This window comes from Bufo bufo, chromosome 7 (assembly GCF_905171765.1).
Source record: "Bufo bufo chromosome 7, aBufBuf1.1, whole genome shotgun sequence".
NCBI classification, from domain to species: domain Eukaryota; kingdom Metazoa; phylum Chordata; class Amphibia; order Anura; family Bufonidae; genus Bufo; species Bufo bufo.
Genome location: NC_053395.1, coordinates 179,161,156 through 179,169,138, shown reverse-complemented (window position 1 = coordinate 179,169,138; position 7,983 = coordinate 179,161,156).

Here is a 7,983-nt window from a genome sequence, read left to right as displayed (position 1 = left end):
GAAATGAATGGGTCCTGTAGGCTATATGTGTATAACATAAACATATTTCACATGAAAACTTACAGTTACTTGGCTTGGCCCTTGGGGATCTCGGACACCACTTCAACACTTTGGCTGGGGGCCCGGTGGAGCTGATGTTGTGTTTTATCCTAATGAGAAAGATTTTATAATAAGGATTTGGAGAGGGATAGTAGAGCAGGGAGAGGCTGGTGCTTCTACTAGGGGGCTCATACCATGGGGAGTAATAAGCCCACCATTATGCCCCTCCAGTAGAAATAATTCTCCTTATAATGTGACAATGCAAAAAAATACCTCCTTGTAATGCCTCCAGTTGAGCTAATGTCCCCATAGTGCCCATATAAAATACCCCTATATAGTGCCCCCAGTAAATGCCCCCAAAGTGCTCCTCTCCCCCTTCCTCCTAGTGCCCCCCATAATGTACCAGTATAAAATGCCCCATATATCGTGCCCCAGTAGATGCCCTCAGTGTCCCCCATAATTTGCAAGTATAAAATACCCCTTCTTAGTGCCCCCCGTAGATGACTCCATAGTACTCCTCTCCCCCCTTCCCCATAGTACCCACCATAATGTGTCCCAGTATAAAATGCTACTGTACAAAGCCCCCATATAAAATACCCCTTCTTTGTGGCCTCAGTAGATGCCCCTATAGTGCCCACCAATAATGTACCAGTAAAAAGTGCCCCCAATAACGTGCCAGTAATAAGTGCCCCCAATCACGTGCCAGTAACAAGAGCCCCCCATCACGTGCCAGTAACAAGAGCCCCCCAATGTGCCAGTAATAAGAGCCCAGCCCCATCACGTGCCAGTAATAAGAGCCCCCCCAATGTTCCAGTAACAAGAGCCCCCCATCATGTGCCAGTAATAAGCCCCCCATCATGTGCCAGTAATAAGCCCCCCATCATGTGCCAGTAATAAGCCCCCCATCATGTGCCAGTAATAAGCCCCCCATCATGTGCCAGTAATAAGCCCCCATCATGTGCCAGTAATAAGCCCCCCCATCATGTGCCAGTAATAAGCCCCCCCATCATGAGCCAGTAATAAGCCCCCCATCACGTGCCAGTAATAAGCCCCCCATCACGTGCCAGTAATAAGCCCCCATCACGTGCCAGTAATAAGCCCCCCATCACGTGCCAGTAATAAGCCCCCATCATGTGCCAGTAATAAGCCCCCATCATGTGCCAGTAATAAGCCCCCCATCATGTGCCAGTAATAAGCCCCCCATCATGTGCCAGTAATAAGCCCCCATCATGTGCCAGTAATAAGCCCCCCCATCATGTGCCAGTAAAAAGCCCCCCATCATGTGCCAGTAATAAGCCCCCCATCATGTGGCAGTAATAAGCCCCCCATCATGTGGCAGTAATAAGCCCCCCCATCATGTGCCAGTAATAAGCCCCCCATCATGTGCCAGTAATAAGCCCCCCATCATGTGCCAGTAATAAGCCCCCCATCATGTGCCAGTAATAAGCCCCCCCATCATGTGCCAGTAATAAGCCCCCCATCATGTGCCAGTAATAAGCCCCCCATCATGTGCCAGTAATAAGCCCCCCATCATGTGCCAGTAATAAGCCCCCATCATGTGCCAGTAATAAGCCCCCCATCACGTGCCAGTAATAAGCCCCCCATCATGTGCCAGTAATAAGCCCCCCCATCATGTGCCAGTAAAAAGCCCCCCATCATGTGCCAGTAATAAGCCCCCCATCATGTGGCAGTAATAAGCCCCCCATCATGTGGCAGTAATAAGCCCCCCATCACGTGCCAGTAATAAGCCCCCATCACGTGCCAGTAATAAGCCCCCCATCACGTGCCAGTATTAAGCCCCCATCATGTGCCAGTAATAAGCCCCCATCATGTGCCAGTAATAAGCCCCCCCATCATGTGCCAGTAAAAAGCCCCCCATCATGTGCCAGTAATAAGCCCCCCATCATGTGGCAGTAATAAGCCCCCCATCATGTGGCAGTAATAAGCCCCCCCATCATGTGCCAGTAATAAGCCCCCCATTATGTGCCAGTAATAAGCCCCCCATCATGTGCCAGTAATAAGCCCCCCATCATGTGCCAGTAATAAGCCCCCCATCATGTGCCAGTAATAAGCCCCCCATCATGTGCCAGTAATAAGCCCCCATCATGTGCCAGTAATAAGCCCCCATCATGTGCCAGTAATAAGCCCCCTATCATGTGCCAGTAATAAGCCCCCCATCATGTGCCAGTAATAAGCCCCCATCATGTGCCAGTAATAAGCCCCCCCCATCATGTGCCAGTAAAAAGCCCCCTATCATGTGCCAGTAATAAGCCCCCCATCATGTGGCAGTAATAAGCCCCCCATCATGTGGCAGTAATAAGCCCCCCCATCATGTGCCAGTAATAAGCCCCCCATCATGTGCCAGTAATAAGCCCCCCATCATGTGCCAGTAATAAGCCCCCCCATCATGTGCCAGTAAAAAGCCCCCCATCATGTGCCAGTAATAAGCCCCCCATCATGTGGCAGTAATAAGCCCCCCATCATGTGGCAGTAATAAGCCCCCCCATCATGTGCCAGTAATAAGCCCCCCATCATGTGCCAGTAATAAGCCCCCCATCATGTGCCAGTAATAAGCCCCCCCATCATGTGCCAGTAAAAAGCCCCCCATCATGTGCCAGTAATAAGCCCCCTCATCATGTGGCAGTAATAAGCCCCCCATCATGTGCCAGTAATAAGCCCCCCATCATGTGCCAGTAATAAGCCCCCCATCATGTGCCAGTAATAAGCCCCCCATCATGTGCCAGTAATAAGCCCCCCATCATGTGCCAGTAATAAGCCCCCCATCATGTGGCAGTAATAAGCCCCCCATCATGTGGCAGTAATAAGCCCCCCCATCATGTGCCAGTAATAAGCCCCCCATCATGTGCCAGTAATAAGCCCCCCATCATGTGCCAGTAATAAGCCCCCCATCATGTGCCAGTAATAAGCCCCCCATCATGTGCCAGTAATAAGCCCCCCATCATGTGCCAGTAATAAGCCCCCCATCATGTGGCAGTAATAAGCCCCCCATCATGTGGCAGTAATAAGCCCCCCATCATGTGGCAGTAATAAGCCCCCCCATCATGTGCCAGTAATAAGCCCCCCATCATGTGCCAGTAATAAGCCCCCCATCATGTGCCAGTAATAAGCCCCCCCATCATGTGCCAGTAAAAAGCCCCCCATCATGTGCCAGTAATAAGCCCCCCATCATGTGGCAGTAATAAGCCCCCCATCATGTGGCAGTAATAAGCCCCCCCATCATGTGCCAGTAATAAGCCCCCCATCATGTGCCAGTAATAAGCCCCCCATCATGTGCCAGTAATAAGCCCCCCCATCATGTGCCAGTAAAAAGCCCCCCATCATGTGCCAGTAATAAGCCCCCTCATCATGTGGCAGTAATAAGCCCCCCATCATGTGCCAGTAATAAGCCCCCCATCATGTGCCAGTAATAAGCCCCCCATCATGTGCCAGTAATAAGCCCCCCATCATGTGCCAGTAATAAGCCCCCCATCATGTGCCAGTAATAAGCCCCCCATCATGTGGCAGTAATAAGCCCCCCATCATGTGGCAGTAATAAGCCCCCCCATCATGTGCCAGTAATAAGCCCCCCATCATGTGCCAGTAATAAGCCCCCCATCATGTGCCAGTAATAAGCCCCCCATCATGTGCCAGTAATAAGCCCCCATCATGTGCCAGTAATAAGCCCCCCATCATGTGCCAGTAATAAGCCCCCCATCATGTGCCAGTAATAAGCCCCCCATCATGTGCCAGTAATAAGCCCCCCATCATGTGCCAGTAATAAGCCCCCCATCATGTGCCAGTAATAAGCCCCCCATCATGTGCCAGTAATAAGCCCCCCCATCATGTGCCAGTAATAAGCCCCCCATCATGTGCCAGTAATAAGCCCCCCATCATGTGCCAGTAATAAGCCCCCCATCATGTGCCAGTAATAAGCCCCCCATCATGTGCCAGTAATAAGCCCCCCATCATGTGCCAGTAATAAGCCCCCCCAATTTGCCAGTAACAAGAGCCCCCCTAATGTGCCTGTAAAACTATTGTAAAAAAAAAAAAAACACTTATACTTACCTCCATGTCAGCGATGCGATGCAGGCCTCTTCCGGCTTGTGTCCCGCGCTGTATGGCCCAGGCGGCGCGATGACGTCATTGCGCCGCCCTCTGATAGGCTGCAGGCACTAGGCCGGCAGCCTATCAGAGGAAGGGAAAGGGACACGCCTCTCCCTCCCCTGCCCCTCCGCACCACAGGCAGATGACTATGGAGATGAGCGCAATGGAAGCGCTCATCTCCCTGTCCCCTCCCTGAGGGGGCACAGCGTGATGTAGGGATGGGGGGGGCCGTGGCCCCCTCTGGCCCCCCCTAGGCAGGGGTGGGGGGTCAGCCTGTCAGTGCTCAAACCATACGCCGCACACTGCATCAAATTGGTCTGCATGGCTGTCGCCCCAGAATGAAGCCTCTTCTAAAGATGAAAGCCCACAAACTGTTTGCTAAGACAAGCAGACTAAGGACATGGATTACTGGAACCTTGTCTGTGGTCTGATGAGACCAAGATAAACTTGTTTGGTTCAGATGGTGTCAAGCGTGTGTGGTGGCATCCAGGTGAGGAGTACAAAGACAAGTGTGTCCTGCCTACAGTCAAGCATGGTGGTGGCAGTGTCATGGTTTGGGGCCTCATGAGTGCTGCCGGCTGTGGGGAGCTACAGTTCTTTGAGGGAACCATGAATGCCACACAGCGCATGATCCCCTCCCTTCAGACACTGGGCTGCAGGGCAGTATTCCAACATGATATACTGTAGATCCCAAACACACCTCCAAGATGACCACTGCCTCCTGAGGATAAAGGTGCTGGACTGGCCAAGCATGTCTCCAGACCTAAACCCTATTGAACATCTGTGGGGCATCCTCAAATGGAAGGTGGAGGAGCGCAAGGTCTCTAACATCCACCAGCTCCGTAATGTCGTCATGGAGGAGTGGAAGAGGATTCCAGTGGCAACCTGTGAGGCTCTAGTGAACTCCATGCCCAAGAGAGTTAAGGCAGTGCTGGAAAATAATGGTGGCCGCACAAAATAGTCACATTTTGGCACAATTTGGCCATTTTCACTTAGGGGTGTACTCACTTTTGTTGCCAGCGGTTTAGACATTCATGGCTGTGTGTTATGTGTTGAGGGCACAGCAAATGTACACTGTTATACAAGCCGTACACTGACTACTGTACATTGTATCAACGTGTCAGATCTTCAGTGTTGTCCCAGGAAAAGATATAATAAATATTTACAAAAATAAGAGGGATGTATTCACTTTTGTGAGATACTGTACATCAAGGTGTGTGAAAGGATTGAAAGATAACATGCTTGCAGTCACCACTAGAGGGAGCATTGGAGCATGCTGTAACTGCCTGATCAGTATGCAGTAAGGGTACTTTCACACTTGCGTTAAACTTTTCCGGTATAGAGTTCCATCCTAGGGGCTCAATACCGGAGAAAAACTGATCAGTTTTATCCTAATGCATTCTGAATGGAGAGCAATCCATTCAGTATGCATCAGGATGTCTTCAGTTCAGTCACTGTACGGTTTTTGGACGGAGAAAATACTGCAGCATGCTGTGGTATTTTCTCCGTCCAAAATTCTGGAACACTTGCCAGAATGTCGGATCCGGCATTATTTTACATTGAAATGCATTGATGCCGGATCCGGCTCCAAGTGTTCCAGAAAAAACGGATCCGGTTTTGCAGTCTTTTTTAAAAATTTAAAAAAGATAGATCCGTTTTTTTTCGTTTGACAACAGGAGAGACGGATCCGGTATTGCAATGCATTTGTGAGACGGATCTGCATCCGGATCCGTCTACAAATGATATCCGTTTGCATACAGATTGCCGGGTCCGGCATGCAGTTCCGGCGACGGAACTGCCTGCCGGAATCCAGCAACGCAAGTGTGAAAGTACGCTAAGCCCCTAAGCTCCCTCTAGTGGCAGCACATTATGGTTTAAGTCTATGTGTAAGCAGGGATTTTTGGGCCTTGTATAAGAAAATAGTTACTCCGACCACTTTAAAGGGGTTGTCTGAGATTTTGACATTCATGGCTTATCCTCAGGAAAGGTCATCTATATCTGATCGACAATCAGATATTGATGATCTAAACAGAGGATAGGCCATCAATATCAAAATCTCAGACAACCCCTTTAAACATATATTAGAAAATGCCAACATGAAAGAGTAACAGTGGCACTCACCATAATTGTCCAAATAGTCTTTATTTTCATCCAAAAATTGTGCAATGGCAGCAGGTACCACAGGCGGCAATGTCCGTTTCGCGTTAACACGCTTCCTCAGGCCTTCAACGTCCTGACGCTATGCGTCACCTTTATATATACCAGCACCGATCCTAGTGGCCATGCAAACATACAACTACCATCACAATGCTGAATGACATATTTAAAACAAGGTACCGTATATCATTATAAAACACTTACAAAAGCGCACTTAGACCGTTTTTATTATTTAGGCCCAAAGGGCCCATGAGATACTTGGAAAAAGTGACGTAAGAAAAGCTGTAAATACCTGAGAAACGTGAGATTCATAGCAACTTGTAACGTATGTAATTATACAAAAAATTATCTAATTTTTCCAGTGACCTTTGAAGTAACTATTTAAAGGGAGAGATGAAGTAATGTGTGAGCACACCATTAAAAGGATCCTCTGGTGAGTAATTCAGACTGCCGGACACGTGGTCTGTGGAATGGAGGAGTCTTCTAGGATGCAGAGAAGACATGTGGTGAGGTCACTGCTGTCTGGCACAAGGAGCCGAGGATGGGGCCCATTATCAAGAACGAGCGTTCATACTAAGGCTCTCTTCTGATAATTGGCCCGTGTGAACATGTTTACACTGCCGAAAGAAATAATCTTTTTTTGGCTGAACATCACCCCATGTAAAAAAGCACCTGCAGCAAACAAACAATGAAACTGTATGGGGGATGAACGATCGTAGGAACACAGGCCATTCCTATCATCATTCTTCCCCCATACGGCTTCTTTTTTTTGTCGGCAGCACATGCTTGCTTACACGCGGTAAAGATGATTTTTCTGTGTAGCATAAACAATCAGATGAAAAATGATCATTCACCTGTTTTTTTGGGGTAATGGTTGGCAAATTTACATAGGAATGAGCATTCAGGCCTCATGCACATGAACGTATTTTCTTTCCGTGTCCGTTCCGTTTTTGTTTTGCAGACCGTATACGGAACCATTCATGCGCATTCCGTTTCCGTATGTCCGTTCTGCAAAAAGATAAAGACATGTCCTAATATTGTCCGCATTACGGACACACATAGGACTGTTCTATTAGGGGGCAGCTGTTCCTTTCCGCGAAATACGGAATGCACACAGACGCCATACGGAATGCACACGGATGCCAAAATACATACGGTCGTGTGCATGAGGCCTCATTCTTGATAATTGTTCTGATCATCTGACCATTAAATGAGCCCCTAAGCCACCCATGCATATAAACCTTGGCCGAACCCACTGATGCAATGTGTATGGGGGTGTCCCGACTTTCCCCTGGGATGGCAGATGTTGGGTTTCAACATAACCAACCCTTTTGTGCTCAGAGCAGATAAACTACTGCCAATGGTATCTGACGGTGGCTTTCTGTTCCCTCTCCACTCAGAACACATGGAGACGAGGTTTTGGGAGGGACAGCTATTGGAAGATCTTTGGCCTACAGCCCTGTAACGTTTATGGCCAGGCAAAGGCTTCATTCAGTCAGCCATAATGTGGCCGCAAGTCCCAGCCCAACTGTTTGGTAGGGGTCTGCAGGAAGAGGTCAGGGAGCAAGTCACCCCAGGGCCAGGTGATAGCATTGTCCATCCCAGTGTGGGTTGCTTGTAGGGGCAGCTTGGTGCTTCCCTTGTAAGGACGGGAGGCATGCTTAGGGCTCTAGGGTGAGAGCT